This window comes from Myotis lucifugus, unplaced genomic scaffold (assembly GCF_000147115.1).
Source record: "Myotis lucifugus unplaced genomic scaffold, Myoluc2.0 scaffold_103, whole genome shotgun sequence".
Taxonomy (NCBI): domain Eukaryota; kingdom Metazoa; phylum Chordata; class Mammalia; order Chiroptera; family Vespertilionidae; genus Myotis; species Myotis lucifugus.
In genome coordinates this window covers 4,058,339-4,080,596 of record NW_005871151.1, presented here as the reverse complement: position 1 = coordinate 4,080,596, position 22,258 = coordinate 4,058,339, and the positions used below count along the sequence as shown (strand labels likewise).

The following is a 22,258-nucleotide window of genomic DNA, read 5'->3' as shown; positions in this document are numbered from 1 at the left end:
GACTTCCTAGCCTCCTGAGGTCATCATTAACTTCCACACGCCTCTTAAGTGAGGTCACTGTTGAATAGTTTGGGTCCTCTGAAGATCCTACTGTTGAATAGTGTGGGACCATTCAGGGCATATTAGAAGCTAGATTGACCACATCAACTGCCTCAGCCATTCACTGCACTTTATTAATTTAAATGATGGCCCCATCTGACCTCTGAACACAGAGAAGGCCTCTGTGTAAACATTAAGGTTCTGGCTGGTGAGTGTGGAGATCGCCTCCTTTTGCTACCACCCAAGACAAGCTTTGCCAGTAAGTTCCCTTGCTCATTAAATCCCCCCTGCCCATCTGGAGCAGTCTGCCTCTTTCTTTGGTTTTTCCTTGCACTCCATGCTTGGGGGCCAGTGAAAGCAAAGGAAGGTCACTGAAGGTTTAAACAAGGCAGATGGGATTGTCCCTCTCTGGCTTGAAATATTTCTATAGCAAATTTGCCTATCAAATACAATGTTTTAGAATACTTGGGATAGAATGATAATAATAATACCAATACCAATAACAGACAGTAACAGCTTCCATAAATGGAGGCCTAATATATGTCAGGTGTTACGCTAGATGCCAAATATATATATATCCTATATAATAAAAGGCTAATATGCAAATTGTCCTCTTGGGAGTTCAACCGACTGGGAGTTCCACAGACTGGGAGTTTGACAGCTCGCTATGATGTGCGCTAACCATCAGGGGGTGGTGAAAAACAAAGGAAGGCCCGGGCCGGCAGCTGGCAGCTGGGGAAAAGAAGGCCCCGATTGGCCCTGATTGCCAGCCAGGCCTAGGGAACCTACCTGTGCAGGAATTTCATGCACTGGGCCTCTAGTGTGTGTGTGTGTGTGTGTGTGTGTGTGTGTGTGTACAATAAAAGCGTAATATGCTAATTAGTCTGGATGGCGGAACAGTGGAATGACTGTCTGGACAACCTTCCAGACGACCTTCCAGATAACCTTCTGGACGAAGCTGGGGCTGCGAGGGCTGAACCCCTTGCACGAATTTCGTGCATTGGGCCTCTAGTATATATATATATTTGAGGTCTTACAACAATCAGGTGAGATATGTATCATTGTTCCTGTCTTATGAGTTAGGAAGCAGAGACCCACATAGCTAGTTTGGATGTAGAACTGAGATTTGGATTCAGATCTATCTGACTCCAGTGTGTGTGCTTTGTTCACTGCACTACACTGGCCTCTGTACCAAATGTGAGATTCCATACCTGGATCCTGCTTTCAGGGATGCTATATAATTGAGTCAGTGTTTGATGTTAGAAAAGTACCATCCTGCTGGCCCAGGGCACAGTGGAACTAGGTCATGAAGCAGGACTCCTCTTGCAAAGATTCCTTTGATCTAGCATTTGAGGAACAGGGTGTGTTTCCCATATCGTTGAATTGTCATTTTGTTATTAAGAGAAAACGTTTTTGAGCAGAGTCAGAAAATCTTGGAATAAAAGAGCCTTCATTCTTCTTTGTGTGTTTTAAACAGAATAGACTGGACATAACTAATTCTATTTTTGGCGTGTCAAGGCCAGTTTTTATAAGCACGGATTGTGATTGTCTAACATAGTGTCACTCCTGGGGCCATTGCAGGCTACTTATAAGGAGCTTTTGCCTCTATATTAACTGGCATGATCTACTTTTGTGTTTTTTGTTCGTTTGTTTGTATCTGTTTCTTCTGTCTTTCTCCTTCCTCTTAGGCAGTCAGCTGTCACTTTTCCTAGATACCTCCCCATCCCCCCAATTTTCAATATATCTACACTGCTATTCTTTGAAAACCATCTTGAGTTATTGAATTAGAAACTTTATTTTTCAAAAAATTTCCGTCAACCATAGGTAGGGTGTGTGGCTGCCCTTAGACTCTCCCCAAGGGCAGTGTGCACAGGCTTCTGATGGTGCTTATTTCTTACCATTATTTCCTCTGTTTAATTCTGAGTTTGTGACTATGCTTTAGGACCCAGCCTGTGAGAGTTGGCCTTTGATCAAGATGGCATTACTTATGCCACAACAATGGATGCTTTTACATCCACGTAAGAGAGAGCCTTACTCAAACTGGCTTAAACAATAAGGAAATGTGTTATCTCAAACGACACTAAGTCCAGAGATAGGGCAGGCTGCTGGGTTGCTTGATTTAATGGCTCAACAGTGCTATCAGGGACCCAGATCTTTCCATCTCGTGGTTCTGCCATGAACATCAGAACAGCCATGGCAGCAATTGGGGCAACAACTGAGGGAAATGAGAGAATCCTTGCTGCAAACATAAAACCTAAGTTCTTCCCTTTAATATGATTGGCCAGTGTAAGCAACAAGCCCACCTTTGGACCAATAAGATCTGCCAGGGGAATTCAGTGCTCTGATTGGCCTAGATCAGGGGTCAGCAAATATTTTCTGGAAAGAACCAGGTAATAAATATTTTAGTTTTGTTAACCATACAGTCTCCGTCACTCAACTCTGCGGTTGCACCGCAGAAGCAGCCACAGGAAATGCTGGGTGTGGTTGTTTTCAAATACACATTATTTATAAAACAGGTAGTAGGCCCATGGGCGGTCCTCTGCCCTAGACGAGCAAGAATCCACCCCTGAACCTGGACATGAAACAACATCTCCAGTCGTGGGTAGGAGTGGACACGTGTGAAGAACTGGGAAATGAGTATGTTAAGGGGGGAGGGGACTGGGCACTACTAGCAGACAGTGGTTCATTGCTTTGTTCTTTGGAGGACTGGAGTTTGAAACCACTACCTTTTCCACTACAGTGAAAAACAAAGAGAAGTACTATGAATGCTGCTCGACTATATGAATATAAATTTGATACAGCTTACCATTAAACTGATCACTTTAAGAACCACTCTCTTCTTTGCCTCTTCTTTCCTTACCCCTAAGGCTCTAGCCTTAGAGGGAAGCACGTTTCCTGGAAGGTGACAGGCCCTCCTGAGCCTTGCACTCGCTCTTCCCTTTCTCAGGAACAAGATCTCTCCTCCTTGTCACCCCTTCTCTTGGATAAGTCCTGGTCATCCTCAAAACTCTGCTCCATCATCTCCAAGACCTTCCGTGAATGGATGCTTCTCATTTAGGGTCCACACAGCCCTGTACATACCTCCATTAGTGCACATGGCACTCTGCACTGTGAAGATCTGTTTACAGGTGGATCTCCCACCACTGACTGCGCCATCTGGGGGCTCTCATTCCACTGTGTGTCCCAATCCCTGCTAGCGCAGTCCACGCACACGGCAGTGCCTCCATACATATGTCATGAACGAATGAGTGTTTATGACTTGGGGAAATGAATGGAAATTAATTACTCTTTCAGGATGTTTGGGGTGTTATCATTGAGGTCAGAGTAGCAAAATGTATAAATCTTGTTTTTTTTCTGAATACCTTTCTTGTTAAATATAAATTTCAAGTGTTTGAGCCTCTGGTCTATTATATAGAAATGTGATTTTCTGGTTGCCAAGTGCCGGTGTCATTATGTCTGACTTTGGGCTTCAGTGCCACAGTGTGGCTGTGCAGTGAGACCCCACTCAATCCCATATTCATACCTCCCACCGCCAACTTACTCATGAAAACATGAGTCTCTCTAGCCTCTGGCTCTTTATCGAGAGTCCAGCATAGGAGTTCGTTCCTCTTCAGCTTTCTCCGTCGCTCCTCCAAGGGGTACTCAATGGTCCCCTTGCTGGTAGAATTCCATTCCTGGATAACTTGGCATTCGCAGTATGGAGCTTAATGGATTTGCAGGTAAAGCTCTCTGGTGGGCAGAGGAAGGGTCTCTCCTGCAGCTGCTCCTGCAGCAAGTACCCTGGAGTGATTAATGCATGGGCTTAGAGGGAAGACACCTTGCCTTGGCTATTGGCTGGCTGTTTACTTAGCTTCTCTAATCGACAGCTACCTCACTGATCAGGTGGAGATAATAAAAGTGCCTACATCATAAGGTTTTTATGAGGGTTAAGTAAAATAATGCATATAAAGTATAGCATAGTGTCATGTATACAGAAAGCATTCAATAGCAAAAGCTACTAATTGATGCCCAAAATGTGTGTGCTTGTGTGCACATCATCATAATTGATGATATTGAAACATTTAATTTTCCAGTCTGTAGATTCCAGATATGACTCATCTAAATCTCTGGGGGAAGATTCTTTTAATATGAGAAATTACAAAACACACCAACCATGAAGAGCAAAATGCAGTACAGTATCAGGACTAGGTTTAGCTGTAACAGCAAGTTCAACTAATCATGGTGAAACAACATAGAAGTTGTTCTTTTACATAAAAGTCCAGAATTTGTAGTCTAGGGTTGGTATGGTGGCTTTCCTCTATGAGGGCCTCATTTAATCAACAGATCAAAATTTATACATTTGAAGTGTATAACTTGATGATCTGCTGTGTATATGCATTGTGAAGTGATTACCACAATCAAGTGAAAACATTCATCACCTTACATAGTCATCTTTTTTTTGCATGTCAGAACACTTGAGATCTATTGGCTTAGCAAGTTCCAAGTATACACTACATTGTTATTACTTGTCCCCGTGCTGTACCTTACATCCTCAGAGCTTGTTCATCTCACAATTGAAAGCTTGTACCTTTGATACATACATCCCCATTTCCCTCACCTCTCACCTCTTGGCAACCACTATTCTACTCTGCTTCTATGAATCTGGTTTATTTTATTTTATTTTTTAGATTCCACATAGAAGTGATACCATACAGTATTTGTCTTTCTCTATCTGGTTTATTTCATTTAGCATCATGCCCTCTAGGTTCATCCACATTATTGCAAATTGCAGAATTTCATTCTTTCTTTTTTTGGCCAAGTAATATTTTATTATATATCACATATCATATATCATGTATCTATATCTATACCACAATTTATTTATCCATTCATCTATTGATGGACATTTAGGCAGTTCCTCTCTCTGTCTTGATGTTCCACTGTACATAACTTCCCTAGGTCACTACTTCATGGCCTTAGAGCAGCGGTTCTCAACCTGTGGGTCGCGACCCCTTTGGCGGTCGAACGACCCTTTCACAGGGGTCGTCTAAGACCATCCTGCATATCAGATATTTACATTACGATTCATAACAGTAGCAACATTACAGTTATGAAGTAGCAACGAAAATAATTTTATGGTTGGGTCACAACATGAGGAATTGTATTAAAGGGCCAGAAGGTTGAGAACCACTGCCTTAGAAGGTTGCTCAGCTCCAGCCCTCAAATCTATATTCCAGGCAGTAAGAAAGAGAAAGCGCCAAAGAAAAAATCAGTATGGTACATATCAGTTCTCTTTGAAGGAGAATTCCTGGAAGCTGCCACATGACACTCCCATTGGCTAAAACTGAGTCACATGGCCTTACCTAGCTGCAAAGGAGGCTGAAAAATTTATTCTGTATTCTGCATTGCCACATGCCCAGCCAAAAATCAGGGGTTCTCTCACAGTGGAGGAACGGGGAAATGAATACAGAAAACAGTCTCTGTCACAAATACCCATCCATTTCTCCCCATGATATTCATACTCAGAGACCTCAAGTAAGGTCCCTAACACTTCACTGTATTATTTTTAATTCAATAAATAGGGCCCAGCATTATGCGTGGCACTGACACACATGCCAGAAATCTAGGCACTGGGGATACAAAAAAAAAAAAAAAGGAGTGGTTTCTTCCCCAATATTAACAATACAATGTGTTATATGCTGTGCCAGTGGTGGTTACAAAGTCTCATTAGACATGGAAGAAGGAATGAGTAAACCTTCTAGAAAAGAGGGTATAGGCATGGTCTGAGGAATTCTCACTGAAAACAACTTGCTTGGGATCTTGGCAGATAGAGAGAAACTTCTTAGAAATGAAGAGACACAAGCCAAAAACAATTGCTGGGAGTATTCTCAGCTGAAGGCAAGAGATTGTTGGCACAACTAAGTGGATTCAATCAAAGAATTAGGGGGAAATGAGGGAGGGAGAGCCCTGAGGAACCAGAGGGAAAGAATAGAATACAATAGCTTTTCCTTACTTTCAATGATGAAACTTGGCTAGACTTCAATAATTGATTTAGTCTAATGATTTACCCCTGAAATATTGGGTCCTTTTCATGCTGAAGAACAAATCTTGCATAATGTGAATGGGGCAAAGAGCCCCCTTTTTGGGATAGATTGAAAGTATTGTGTTGAACAAATTAGCTGATATGTAAACCTATTTTCGCCTCCTCTTGTATTTATTAATTCTTACAGTAATGAGATCAGGCAAACTACCCTCTTATTGAGTGCATCATAAGGGGTACTTTGATCTGGGAGTGTAACGTATTCCCAACCACACCAGGAGAGAAAAGACCCATTTGTGTGTCAGATCAGCACCCCATCGTGAGTATACAACACAAACAGAATCTCGAGTGTTATTCCCAGAGTTTTAAGCACCTTTTGAAAAAGTCCTGGCAGGTGACTTCAGAGAGTTCTCTGCCTTCGGTCTGCAGTCCTATGTGCAAGCCCCAACTCAAGCCTTTCAGCTGCTGGGGGTGTGGTCCTCCTCCCCTTGCCAGGAGACAGGAGGGTTGCAGGTTTCCAAGGTAACCCTGTATCTCAAGACTCCTGAAAGACCTCCATGTTCTCTTCTTAGCTTGTGGCCCCTTGTCACCCATTCGTAAATAACAAACTCTGTTCCTGGAAGAAGAATGCTGTCCAAAGAGAAAATCATCATTGTTTCACAAAACCTCTAACAGGAACCAAATATAAACTCTTGATTTACTTGTGTGTTTGTTTTCCAAATGGAAAAAGGAAATACCTTTTTAAGAAGAACCCTTTATACAAAAGATAAGGACATTTTGCAGGTTTTTCTTTAGTTTTTTTGTCAATGTTATTTTTTGTCAATAAGGTCACTCAGATATTATTGACATGCTGAGTAAAGTCCTGTTGCATTTAAAATTGTTTTTGTATTTAAAAAAAGGGGGCTGTAGATCCCGGCCTGGTAACTTAACTGGTTAGTGTGTCGTCCTGGTATGTCAAGGTTGTAAGTTCAATCCCCAGCCAGGGCACATATAAGAATCAACCAGTGAATGCATAAATAAGTGGAACAACAAATTGATGTTTTTCTCTCACTCTCTTCCTCTCTCTCTCTCTCTTTCTCAAATCAATCAATCAATAGAAGTAAAAATAAAAAAGAAGGCTGCAAATATCTGCATTTGAATGGTTCTTGAATCTCCATGTGAGAATTTGATTTGGATTTTAATGGCAATCTGTCTCCCAACCGACATTATGGAAGACCCTCTTTACAAGAGTACGAACTGTAAAGGAAGGCGAAAGGGTCAATAAAAATAGGTGATTACAGTATTGAGGTTTCAAAAGAATTCTACTTTTAGCGATTGTTCTTGAGAAAGGATTTACGCTATCTTCTGAGTAATTTTTTGAAACAGTAGAACATATCTCTCTCTATATATATGTTTTTATTGATTTTAGAGAGAGAGGAAGGGAGAGAGAGATAGAAAGATCAATGATGAAAGAATCATTGCTCCGCTGCCTCCTGCATGCCCCCTACTGGGGATTGAGCCTGTAACCCAGGCATGTACCCTGACTAGGAATCGAACCATGACTTTCTGGTTCATAGGTTGATGCTCAGCCACACCAGCCTGGCTTTTCTGAGTATTTTTAAGAAGCCATGGGCCAAGATTTAGTTTCTGGTGTGATGTAAGAGCAGTTGGAGCCAGAACCAGAAAATATAACTGGTCCACTCTTCCGTTTCTCCTTATCCTCATGCGGCACCTTGGAAAAGTCCCAATTCAGGCTCACCTTTCAGCATTCATTACTATATTCATTTTGTTCACAGATGGATATCTTTCAAGCCTACAGTCAGAGTTGATTTTTTTAACGTTCTCATTTCTCCTAACTTAGATATCATGTTCTGTTTCTCATGGTATTTCTTAATTTCAGTCTTTTTACTTAGTCACCCAATTACTCAAACTATCTATTACATATGATACCCAAGTTCTCAACCCTATTTTGTTCAGAGAAATGAGCAGAAAACCCAAACTGTATTTCCCTTACAAACTCATACCCTGTAAAGGGACTGAGATTTCTTAATTGCTTCTCTATTTGGCAGAAATTTGATTTTTAATTCTTGTGTGTTTGGTTCCAAAGTTCATGCATTTTCTCTTATATTACCACATTTTCACTTGTGTGCAAAATTGAAAAAAATATTTATTTATTATTATTATTACTATTTTGAGGCGCATGATTAGTGCTACTGCTGCAACACAACCATGGAACAGGAAATTCAAAACAAAAGGCCAGCAGTAATCACCTCTAAAGTGCTTGAAATTGGTTGGGAGGAATTTTCATAATCTTAACAAAAATGTTCATTTTCCTCCTTCACCTTTTATAGTCATTTTGGAGTTCCCCAACATAGATATTTAAGATTTAAAAAAATTCCTTGTTTATTTGCCCTCATATTTACTTTCATTACTACCATTGAAACATCTTGTTCCTGCTAGTTTTCCTGCAGGTAGAATTTAAACAACAACAAGGCACAAACAGGCCTCGGTGCATTGATCTGGGAGCCCTTTTAGGAGTTGTTTCTATGAGAAAACATGTTCCAAGTCAAAACAAATGAAAAATAACACAATCCTTGTGTACACTGAACATGGTTGATTTGTACCAGGTTAAGAGCAGGAATAGGAAGTAGGATGGGTGGAATTCAAATCCTGGCTCTGCTTCCAGCTAGCTGTGTCATTTAAGGCAAGTTTCTTAACCACTCTAAACCTCTATATCCTCTTTCCTAACATGGGGAAAGGAGTACCTACTGCAGAGGGTTGCTGTGAGGTATAAATGATATCTATATATATAAAAACCTAAACGACCATTCGACTGTTCGACTGTTTGACCGGTAGCAATGACGCTCAATGACCACCAGGGGGCAGACAGTCAATGCACTGGCATGGAAACATGTAACAAACTGATGAATCTCAGAGGGAAGGGGGGAGGGGGAGAGCGGGAAGAGATTAACCGAAGATCTTTTTTTTTTCTTTTTTTTTTTTTAAGAGAAGTAAGCTTTATTTCCTTGTTTCTCAAATAGAGTTGGCTGAGCTGGTTGCTTTTTGGTAATTAATCAAAGAGACCAAATCCCATATCCTCGTCCGACTCCTCCAACTCTTCCTTTGCTTCAACCTTGGCTGGGGCTGCAGCAGCAGCAGGAGCAGCAGTGGTGGCAGGGGCCACAGGGGCAGCAGCCACAAAAGCAGATGGATCAGCCAAGAAGGCCTTGACCTTTTCAGCAAGTGGGAAGGTGTAATCAGTCTCCACAGACAAAGCCAGAACTCGCGTGTACCCATTGATGATAGAATGGAGTACTGATGCAACAGTTGGGTAACCAATCTGAAGGCATACGCTGGCAACATTGCGGACACCCTCCCGGAAGCGGGAATGCAGAGTTTCCTCTGTGATGTCAAGCACTTCCGGGTTGTAGATGCTGCCATTGTCAAACACCTGCTGGATGATCAGCCTAAAGGAGAAGAGGGAGATGTTCAGCATGTTCAGCAGTGTGGCTGTGCTGGCTCCCACTTTGTCTCCAGTCTTAATCAGCTGTACATCGCTCAGGATTTCAATGGTGCCCCTGGAGATGTTAGTGGTGATGCCTAGAGCCTGGAAGAAGGAGGTCTTCTCCGGCCCCAGACCAGTGTTCTGGGCTGGCACAGTGACTTCACACGGGGCAATGGCACCAGCACGGGCAGCAGCTGGCACCTTACTGGCCAGCAGCAGGTCCGGGATCTCAGTGAGGTCCTCCTTGGTGAACACAAAGCCCACATTTCCCCGGATATGAGGCAGCAGTTTCTCCAGAGCGGGGTTGTTTTCCAGGTGTCCTTGGATGGCCTTGCGCATCATGGTGTTCTTGCCCATCAGCACCACAGCCTTCCTGTGGAGGGACATGCGGATCTGCTGCATCTGCTTGGAGCCCACATTGTCTGCTCCCACAATGAAGCATTTTGGATAACCATCCAGAAGTTGGATGATCTCAAGGAAGTAGTTGGACTTCCAGGTCGCCCTGCCTTCCCTGGGCATCACGGCGGTGTGTCAGAGATTGCCACGCAGGGTTTAAAGACAATGTCACTCCCACAAGGACGCGTGGCGAGAGCTAACCAAAGATCTTATATGCATACTAGAGGCCTGGTGCACAGATTTGTGCACTGGTGGGGTCCCTCAGCCTGGCCTGTGAGGATAGGACCAGCAGTCCGACATCCCCTGCGGGGTCCTGGATTGCGAGAGGCACAGGCCAGGCCAAGGCATCCCACCGGTGCACGAATCTGTGCACCGGACCTCTAGTAATGTATATAAAGCACATAGTAAATGCTCAACAAATATTCGCTATTATAATCATGTTCTTAAGGTCCCATTTATTTTTTTCTTAAGTTTTTTAACTTTATCTTTATTGTTGACACTATTCCTCTACCCCCATTTCTACCCAGCCCTTGCCCCTCCCTTCCCTCTGGCCATCACCTTTCCTGGAATACACAAGTTGGAACTAGAAAGATCAGAGATCAGGGCAAAAGTCCTTTCTTATGTACCCAGTGGCTTATGACAGAGAGATGTGCACAAGGAGTAAGAATTTCTTGTGTGGCCTGGAAAGTTTCACCCGTGTCTTTGTTTTTTCTTCTTTAGAATACGTGTAAGAAATAATAAAACCTTCCTCTCTTTTTTTTCCCCAGTTTTATTGAGATATAGTTGTCACATAACATTGTATAAGTTTAAGGTGTACAATGCATAGATTGTGAAATGGTTAATACATGTCTGTTAACATAATTACCACTTTTTTAGGGGTGAAGACATTTAAGATCTACTCTCTTAGTAACTTTAGCATATAATACAGTATCGTTAACTATCCTCACCATGCCATCTTATAACTGGAAGTTTGTATCTTCTTAGCATCTCCCCATTCTCTCCATCTGCAGCCCCTGGCAGCCACCGTTCTGTTTTATTTCTATGAGTTCAAAAACGATCTCTCCTTAGCTGAGAGAACTCCTGAGAAAATGAAGGAGAGAATCTTTGCTCCAGGTCTTTGAACTATACAATGGCACGCATAAGGTGTCATGAATCTCAGACTTGTGCAACTTTACAGCCATTCCCCTTGGGTGAGTAAGAGGGTGAGACCAGCCTGCATTGGCTGATGGACCTGCATTGGGATATTTTGTTCCTCACAGTCCAATATTTGCTCACACGCTTCGATTGCATTGAAGAACTTTGGGGCCAGATTGACTTCAGGTCTGGTCTCCGTTCTGCCACTTATCTGCTATGTGACCTTGAGCAAGCCACTTAATCACTCAGGGATAATGTCAGTATTTCCCTCTGAGGGCCATGCTGAGGATGAACTGAGATGCTGTACACAACACACTTAGCATGATGTCCAACACAGGCTCAGCGCTCAAAACATTAGAGAAGATGATGGTGGTGGTGGTGATGGTGATGGTGATGAAGGTAATGATGGTGGTGATGATTTTGTTAAGGTCCTGCTTAAAACTGCCTGCCCTAAAACATTACAGCTGTTCATTTATCTTTTGAGTTGCTGCTGCTGCAGCCACAGGGGCTTAAAATACATACCTGAACTCTCCAAAATCCCCTTCTCTATTTTCTGCTATAGTCTTTTTGAAACTTTTGCCCTAGTAAAATTACAGTGTTGGTTCCATATCTACCTTCTGTTTTATAAGACACATAATTGTTAAAACAGAGAAAGAGAGAGATGATGTTAGACATGCCTTTTTACATTTTCTTTTTACAGTTAATGTCATGAATTTTCTCTTTGTTTTAAAGAAATAATGATGTGGCAGAATGTGCAAATTGTCATTTTGATGGATCCTCATAACATATGACAAGATTTGACAAAGGGTTTTCAAAAATGGTTAGGTTTGTTAAAATTCTATTCTGTACTTTGTCAAGACCTACCATCATGTACTATAAATACAAGGACTTGTCAGACAACAGCGTTGTCATAGCGGAGGTCATCAGTCTGTGCTCCTCAGGCCCCCTGTACCACCTTCAACCTGAAGAGCTACAATTTTATATCCTGGAATTCCAGATAAGATTTCATTTGAAAAGAGGTTCCACAGCCAAACTGTTTGTGGTTCTGTACATATACATCTTCCTGTAGGCTTAGACCAGAAATACAGTATTTTCAGACAAAAAAAAAATTCTAATTATCCACTTGGAGTGAGTCAGAAAAGTAAAATAGGAATGCTGAGAAGTATAAGGAAAAAGGGAGGTAAATAAAAACAGACAATGAAATATGATTTAAACATTTTTTGTTTGATATAAGTTAAACATATTTATGAGATCTGAGTTCCACCACCAGTCCTTGAGGATAGGAACTGGGTTTTGAACATCATCAGGAACTGGTATGTCAGAATTCAGGCATGGCTGGATCCAGAGGCTCAATGACTGATGAATGACTGGTCTCTTTCTTTCCACTTCTTGGCTTTGCTTTCTTGTGTTGACTTCATGGTCAGACAGGATTTTGCAAACAGCAGTGATGTCTGCTGCTTCCGTGGTCCTTTGCTAGTGAACATAGGGGTAGGAGTGTAAGGGGTAGAAAAGTACTCTTCCAATATTGCTAGGAACAGTCCAGGCTTAACACTCATTGGCCTGACTTGAGTCATGTGCCCATCTCTCAACCAATCGCTGTGGTTAGGAGGATAAAGTACAATACTATCATTGGACATCTCTGGGTCACATACTGACTCTTAGAGCTAAGATGGAAACAAGGTAGATCCTATTTGAGGTACAAGAAAGGTGTGTTATCCTAAAGGAAAATCAGGGTGCTATTCTCAAGGGGCAAAACAATTGTGTATACATTACACCCCTGAGGCTACCTGTCTCTGCCCTCTGGTTTACCAATTCTCAAAAAGGAATATTTTAAAGAAGCAGTAAAAAACACCAGTTTTGGAATAAGACATTCTGTGTTAAAATTCGGTTACTGCCATGTACTAACTTGGTGGGTCCTTGAACAAATGACAATCTTTTCGAGCTTCAATTTTCTCACTTCTAAAATGAAGATAATAATGGCATTCACTTCATTGATTGCTGAGAAGATTAAATGGGATAAAGCCAAAGCAACATTCACAAGATTGGATCTATTAAGAATGCAACTCATGTTATATTTCATAGAAGCAGGACTAACTACCGTCTACTTAACCCATCCATCTGATTGAACGCAACTCTCCATTACTTCTTAAAACATACAGATAGACACCTATGACATGCCAATGGCATGTCAAATATCTGGACACTTCTGTTCTCACCCATTGAGCTGCAATTGGCCTCAGACCTGTTTTATTCCAGTTGTGCCTTTTATTATAATTACATAATTAAGTCGTACCAAACCAATGTCATATAAGTGCCAAACGAGATTTGTTTCTGCAAAACCTCTTTTGAATGCCTTGGGAGTGTTTTGAGAACACTTGATGAAAGTGAATTGCTAAAAGGAAATGTTGCAAAATTAGATGTGGGCAAACTAGTGTAATGGATTGAGGAATACGGTAAAGCTGCGGAAGGATTCTGCCCACAAAATGGTTTATGAGTGTGGTTGATTCTAGAAACATGATACAGAACTTTAATCACAGACCTAGATTCAAATAAAAGGCCTTGGCTATAGTGTGTCAATTGAATGGTGACTCTGTATACAATGATGTGTCCTAAATTCAAAAAATGCCTAAGGGATTTATAATTTTTCTTATGATACCATATTCTCATTAATTCTTTTCAATTAACTAAGCAATAACCAATATCAAGTTCCCTCCAACAAGGCACCCCCCTGCCGAAGTTCACACACTCACGTTTCCCATTCTGCATGAAACCGTCTGCATCCCTGTTATTTGTAATTGAGTTATTTGATTTTCTGTGCATTTCGCTGTGCTACAAGCTAACCACCACTAAAAAAAAAAATCCACGAATGCGAAGGGTATGATCTAAGATTTTCAACCTATAGGCTCAGCTCCTAAGTCAATGTTTACCAAGCCTGATAGCATGTAAAATGCCCCACGTGCACCACAAGTAGGAATTTGGACTTTCTGCCATTCCTTACGATGGGTATTTATTGAACCTGATACCAATGGAGCCACCAACTCTAGCCTTCCTCTGTCACCCACACTGTATGTCTGGTCTGAATGGCAGAGCTATAAATCATTACTTGTATGGCTAGGACTCTTGCCAGCTTTCTCTCTCCAGAGGCTAAACCATGTTCCCATCTCTACCCACTGGCTGGAATTTTCCTCCATCCCTGATGAAGTTCCTCCTGCAAACAAATAATGTCACCCAACATGAAAAAGACAAAAGCAAATCTCTCAAAATCAACTAAAAAGTATAACACTGAATTCATGCATAGTTTGCATGTTCCTTATCACAGTGGTTCTTAACCTTTCCCCTAATTCAACAGAGCTATTGATAGCCGTGGCTCACAAACGCACTGATTCCCATGGGGGTTGGCCATGGGCCACATGTGTTTTTGGAGGGTCACACCAGAATGTCTGGGGAGAGCTATAGTTCAGAAAAAGCCCTCCAGGGGACTCTGGTATTGCCACCTCTCTCGGTATTCCCATGCATGCCCTAAGATAACAAGGCCTACTCAATCATTGTCTTGGTTTGGTTTATTGGGCACAAGACCCCCTGTTCCTCTGTGTATTTAGTTAGAAGAGCAGGCTTCAGGGTTAGACTGTCTGGATTAGAATCCTGGCTTTTCCCCTTAACTACTCTGTGCCTCAGTTTCACTGATACCCTGGGCTTCCAAGAGCCATCTCTTAGTTTCTGTCTGCCTACAGAACATGAATCTGCTCAGATAGTATTGGAAAGACATCCCTGACCTCAGATGAACCCATATCTTACCTAGCCCTAGGGTATGTATCATGATTTGTCAAGAACAGTCATAGATATCTCTTTCCTTTGGCCAGGGATTAATCTAAAGGTGGGCTCTGACCCAGTTATGGCTAGAGAGATGTAAGGGCAAATCAGCTGGTGGGTGAGGTGGGGCAGAATCCATCCCAAATGTAAGATAAATCTTTGAGAGGAGAAAACTCTTCCTTGCTCTTCCTTCCTGGTGCTGACATGATCCTAGAGGTGCAGCAACTATCCTGTGGCTTGGAAAGGAGAGTCGCCATGCTAAGAAGGGAGAGGGGAAAACAGACAGAGACTAATGGTTGAACTGTGTTATGGAGCCTCTGCACCAGCTCTGGACTTTGGACTTCTCATTCAGTAAGAAAAACAAACAATTCACCTGTCAAGCCCCAGTAGATTGTTACTTCCAGAATGCATTCTTATCTGGTATACTGAGTTTCTAACTTATAAAGTGAGGATGAAAATAGTACCAACTGAAAAGGAAGAAATAAAGTTATCTCTGATTACCCATAACATGGTCTTATATGTAGAAAATCCTAAAAATTCCATGGAAAAAACCTGTTAGGACAAATACATTCAGCAAAGTTTCAGGATACAAAGTCAATGCACAAAAATTAGGGTTAGATGGTCTAAAGATGTTCTTCTTCACGTTAACAATGGACAATCTGAAAAAGATATTAAGAAAACAATTTTATTTACAGTAGCATCAAAAAGAATAAAATAGTTAGGCGTAGCCCTAACCGGTTTGGCTCAGTGGATAGAGCGTCGGCCTGCAGACTGAAGGGTCCCAGGTTCGATTCTGGTCAAGGGCATGTGCCTTGGTTGCGGGCACATCCCCAGTAGGGGGTGTGCAAGAGGCAGCTGATTGATGTTTCTCTCTCATCAATGTTTCTAGCTCTCTATCCCTCTCCCTTCCTCTCAGTAAAAAATCAATAAAATATATTTAAAAAAATAAAATAGTTAGGTGTAAATACTTGTACACTGATAACTATAAAACATTGCTGAAAGAAATTGAAGAACACCTGAATAAATGGAAAGACATCCTATGTTCAAGGTCTGAGAGACTTAACATAATTAAGATGTCAATGCTACCAAAGGCAATATACAGATTCAATACAATTGCTACATAATTCCCAATGACAGTGTTTTGCAGAAATAGAAAATTCCATTCTAAAGTTCATATAGAATTTCAAGGGACCCCCAAATAGCCAAAACAATCTTGAGAAAGAAGAACGAAGTTGGAAGTCTGACACTTCCTAATTTAAAAGCTTACTACAAAGTTATAGTAATCAAAGCAGCGTAGTTCTCATATAAAGACAAAAAATACAGACCCATGGGATAGAGTGGTGAGCCCCAAAATAGACTCTCAACATGTGGTCAAATGATTTTCAACAAGGATGCCAAGACCATTCAATAGAGAAAGGACAGCCTTTTCAACAAATGGTGCTGGGAAAACTGGATATCCAAATGCAAAAGAGTGAAGGTGTACCCTTGCCTTATACCATATGCAAAAATCAACTCAAAATGTATCAAAGACCTACACATACAAGCTAAAACAAACAAACAAAAAAACTCCTAGAAGAAAACATAGGGGAAAAGCTTCATGACATTGGATTTGTCATCGAGTTCTTAGATATGACACCAAAAAGCACAGGCAACAAAAGAAGAAATGGATAAAATTTTATGAAAAGAGGATTTTATCAAAATTACAAATGTGTGTCTTTCAGGACATTATCAACAGAGTGAAAAGACAACCTATGAAATGGGAGAAAATGTTTGCAAATCAAATATGTGATAAGGATTAATATTCAGAATATATAAAGAACTGCTACAACTCAACAAAACAAAAAACAACCCAATTAAATGAACTTAGGGCTTGAATAAACATTTCTCCAAAGAAAATATATAGATGGCCAATAAGCACGTGAATAGATGCTCAACATCACTAATTGTTAGGGAAATGAAAATAAAAAACACATTTAAATAGCACTTTACACCCCTTAGAATGACTATTATTTTTAAAAAAGTGGTTTCTCAAAAAATTAATCAGAATTGCCATATGAACTCAATTACCCTATGAGCCATTAATTCCACTTCTGATTGTATATATATCCAAAAGAATTGAAGGCAGGAACTCAAAAAGATATTTTTACACCAGCATTCATAGCAGCATTATTCACAATAGCTAAAAGGTGGAAATAACTCAGGTGTCCATTGACAGATGAATGAGCAAACAAAATATGCTATATACATACAATGGAATATTACTCATCCACAAAAAGAAGGAAGTTCTGACACAAGCTACAAAGTGGATGAACCTTAAAAACATGCTATGTGAAATAAGCCGGATACAAAAAGGACAAATATTATATGATTCCACTTATATAAGGTACCTAGAATAGTCAAATTTATAGAGACATAAGTAGAATAGTGGTTACCAGGGGCTCTGTTGGGGGCAGGGGGAAGAAATGGGGAGTTATTATTTAACTAGAGGCCTGATGCACAAAATTCGTGCAAGGGGCTCAGCCCTCACAGCCCTGGCTTTGTCCGGAAGGTCACCTGGAAGGACATCCAGAAGGTCATTTGGCTGTCTGGTCTAATTAGCATATTATACTTTTATTATTATAGATGCGTATGGAGTTTCATTTTGGGAAAATGAAGAAATTCTGGATATGGATAGTGGTGATGCTTGCGCGACAATGTGAATGTACTTAACGCCACTGAACTGTACACTTAAAATGTTTAAAGTGGTAGATTTTATGTTATGTGTCTTAAACTACCAATCCCTCAGGGAAGCTGTGAGCATTAAATGAGGTAACTCCTATAAAGTGCTGGGCATAGTGTTTAACACGCAGATCACATTCAACCCATGTTGTTGTTATTAACACTCATTACAATCCTTGAAACTTGTCCCTAAATGCCCCGCCCTCCTGTCTCCGCCCCTCCAGCACTGGAGACCGAAGGCCTGGCATTCCTAGGCTAAGCCCCTTTGTGTCTCTGAGCCAATGGAAACAAGCTTTGCTGGAAAGAATCCCCTATTCCTGGAGAAGTTATCCTCATGGGCACCCATCGGAGCCCCAGACCACAGCAGCCTTTGGTCCAGGGCCCCGGTTCCAGATTCCTCTCCCTTGCCTGAGGGGGACTGGCTCTGACCTAGAGTCGATCTGGGGGCACATTGCCTTTGCTCACCTTCTACCTGGGGACACAGCAGAAAACAAGCCAGACTCTCTGCCCTCCAGGAATTTAGTTGCTAGTTGAGAAAGACAGGCCATAATCATGTGACTGAAAAATAAGATGATTTGGGGTAATGAGAACAAAATAGCACAGTATGATAAAGAATGAGTGGAAAGGTTGTTTTTAAGTACATGGACTGGGAGACCTCTTGAAGATATCCAGGTTGAGCCTGGAACGATGAGAAGGAGCCACGTGTAGACCAGCTGAATGATTGCTCCAGGCGGAACAAGCAGCAAGCACAAAGTTCCACAGTGCAAAAGTTTGAAGAGTTGGAGGGATGGCAGGAAGGAGGAGGCGGGGAGTGAGGGTGGAGGTGGTCAGAGGTGAGGTTGGAGATCTTGTAGAGGCCTATAGGATGTGGTTACATTTTGCTTTGTGAGCCCAGGGTAGTGTTAAACCACTGGCAGTTGCCAGGAAGAGGAGTTAAGGAGTCTGATCGTTGCTCTGGGTGTCCTGTGCAGGATGGATGGTGTTTGGGTAAGAGTGGGGGCAGGGGGACTAGTTGGGAGGCTGCTGCACAAATCAGGCTGGATGTTGTGGCTTCAATGTAGGCGGTACAAGTGGAGGTGGTGAGACACAGGGTTGTGGTTATACTTTGGAGGCCAAATCAGCCCAACTGGACTGAATGGATTAAACAAGGAGAGGAAGTGAGGACATCAAATATGGACAGGTCTGTATAGGAACCTTACTGAGAAAGGCTTTGGACTTGATTGAGTGGAGGGTAAAGAGAACAGAGATACCAAAAATGACTCCCTTGATTATGGTCTGTGCATCTGGGTGGATGGAGGTACCAGTCACATAGGTTGGACTGTTGGTTCAGGATGTTGGGAAGGATGGGCGCTGTTCTTCAGCTCCACATCTGCCCAGGGCTGCTTGGAATTTGTATGAACTGAAGAACCCCTTCCTTTCGGGTGGGCTAATGTACTCGGTCATTAAATAACAAAGATTAATTTCACGAGAAACTCATATAAATGCCCAATAATTTACACACAGGTTTTAAATTGGTTGTGTTTCTTTAAAATCTAAAAGAGTAAACATTAGCTCTCAAATCTGCTGTGCTGCGCCACTTCTGGCTTCTTGAGAAACCATTTCTTATTTATTAACAAACACTCTACTGCCAGCAGCTTTCTTTTAATTTTATTTAGAAAATGGCAATTAGCAAATGCTGCTTTCAGTTGTTCAAATGAATTAGCCTCAATTTATGCACTCAGTTGTGGGAATTATTCCAGGGTTACTTACTAACCCAAATAAGTTATTAAAGATAGTTAAATCATGAAATAAAAGTTGATTTTTAAAGTTCAGCCAGAAAAAGGAAAAATTTGCTTCTATGATAATTTTTAATTTGAAAAATACATATAATGATCATCCTTCCCCCAATTTTTTGAGGTTATTCTGCCAATTTCAAGTGTCCCCTACTTCTAAGTACTACAGATTTCTTGCCTTTGAAACACATTGGTCTATATAATAAAGGAGGTGAATGTGAATTAACTTTCTTTAAAAAGCTAGAAAACAATTTCAAAATAATCACCAATGCTTTCCTTGCAATAATGTTATAAAATATAAGTAATATGTTAAGAAATTACCAGTATCCCTGGAAAGGAAAATAAAAGTATACCTTGCTGATGATTGACTGCAAATTTCTCTAACTTTCCGGTTCTAGGTGCTCCTTCTTTTCACTAAGTTATGATATAAATGCACATTTCAGCACATCGATTTTAAAGAAAGAGCAAAGCAAATTGGAGAAAACATGGGCATTTCTTTCCTGAAGACTAAAGAGGATCAGTGTTCTCACTGCTGGTGAGCATATTCTGAGAAACCCAGGACTGTAACCTAATGTTCACTTGTGATTTCTACTTGTCTTCCTTCATTTTCATCATGTACCTTCCCTCCTCAAAATCTTGATTTTAAATTTTAAATCCACAAACAACAAAGGATATACTGAGGAATGTCCTTGCCTAGTCCCCAGCCACTTAATGCCCCTTCCCAGATTCAATCAATGTTTCCAGTTGGTTGTGTAGCCCGCCCTTCAGAGGTTTTATACATTCACATGCAATTACATATACACATGTGTACACTCATCAACTCCTTTTAAAAATAACTTTGTTGCCCTAGCAGGTTTGACTCAGCGGATATTGTCGGCCTGCGGACTGAGGAGTCCCAGTTCAATTCTGGTCAAGGGCACATGCCTGGGTTGTGGGCTCGATCCCCAGTTGGGGGCATGCAGGAGGCAGCCGATCAATGATTCTCTCTCATCATTGTTTTTATCTCGTCCTCTCTGAAATAAATAAAAATTTATAAAAAATAACTTGATCTTTTGAACTAGTTTATGAATCACAAGAAGCTATAAAAACATTGCAGAGTTTCTGTGTACACTTTATACAGCTTCCCCCAAGGATAACATCTTACATAAGCATAGCACATACTCAAAACTAAGGAAAATGATGTTCATATCACTAGTATATTACTAACTCAAATACAGACCTTATTCCATTCATTTTCATTCATCTTATTTTCATATAATAGCACATTATGATAATATATTATAATATAGCGTATTATATTAGCATAATAGCACATTATACTTTCTGTTCAGTACCTTGTTATTTTTTTTACAATATAACATGGAAATTGTGTCATATCTATATATATAAAAGCCTAAGCCAGTGGTTCTCAACCTTGGCTGCACATTAGAATCACCTGGGAATCTTTTTAAAATTCTGATTTCTGGGCCTCATCCTCCAGAAATTCTGTTTCTTTGTTACTAATGTTGTGGCCCCACCCCATAACAAAGAAACAGAATTTCCGGAGGATGAGGCCCAGAAATCAGGACTTTAAAAAGATTCCCAGGTGATTGTAATGTGCAGCAAAGGTTGAGAACCACTGGCCTAAGCGATCGTTACGACTGGTGGACTGAATGACCGGTTGCTAACACGGGCACTGACCACCAGGGAGCAGATGCTCAATGCAGGAGCTGCCCCCTGGTGGTCAGTGCGCTCCCACAGCCAACCTTCCGTGCCCAGCCAACCTCCTGCAGTCCCTCCCCCAAGCTGGCCCGCACTGATTGAAACTGGGCAAGATGGCCACAATCAGCCCCAATTGCTGGCCAGGTCAAGGAACCCCACCCATGCATGAATTCATGCACCAGGCCTCTAGTTAATACATAAAGCTCTTCACTTTTAAAAAAAGACTTAGGGTAGCTACATGGAAAATCAATTTGACCAGGTCTTTATTGCTAGGCTTTTCAAGTGGTTCTCAATCTTTTGCAATTACCAACAATTCTATAATGAATAATTCTGTACATAAGTTATTTTACATGTGTGAGTATATCTGTAGGAAGAATCTTTAGAAGTAAGATGACTGGGTCAAAGGTTATGTGGATTTGTAATTTTAATATTGCCAGATTAACCTCCAGAAAGATTTATCAATTTATATTCTCCCTAGTTTTGTGTGAGCAAATTCCTATTTCCTCAGAGCCTCACTAACATAGTTTACTAATCTGATTAGAGGGATATAGTTTTACATTTTTTCTTATTACACATATGGTTGAGCATATTTTCATATGTCTAAGGGTCATTTGCATCTTTTTTTTTGGCAATGTCTCATGTGTTCTCCTACCTAGTCATGAGATGGTTCTTATTGATTTGAAGAAATGTTATATTTAAGGAAATTAGTTTTCACTCTAAAGTTTCGAATATTTCCCACTAACTTGTTGCTTGTTTTTTTTAAAAAAGAAATTTGTTAACCATTTTTTGACTTCTGGAGATTGTTTCATACTTAGCAAATATCACTAATCAGTACCAAACTAAATGTTCATAGAGTTGAGAGTTAGCATCTCTGAGAACCAAAAAAGAAAGGCCATGTATCCTTACAGGTGGGTTGGTTAGGCCATGATACCAGCATAAATACAAGGCCCCAAACTAGATACTGTGATAGAGGTTTGTGAGTAGTTGCTTTTGGCATGTTGCAGAACCCTCGTTACATGCGTTCAAGCTTCACTGAGATGATTTTCAGCAACCAACAGACATTCTAAGACAGAGAGAGGGGGTTAAAGGTTTACAAGAGGGGGTGATTATAATAGTGGAACTTGGCATCCAAGTCAAGTAAAAAGGTAAATGAAGATATGAGAGATGGGACAAGAGAGACTGAAG

The 22,258-nt window shown here is 41.0% G+C and overlaps 1 pseudogene; it reads right to left on the bottom strand.

Moving 5' to 3' along the window:
• Positions 1–9,028: 9,028 nt before the first annotated feature.
• On the bottom strand, positions 9,029–10,094 carry LOC102432005 (annotated as a pseudogene).
• Between the last annotated feature and the right edge of the window lie 12,164 nt (positions 10,095–22,258).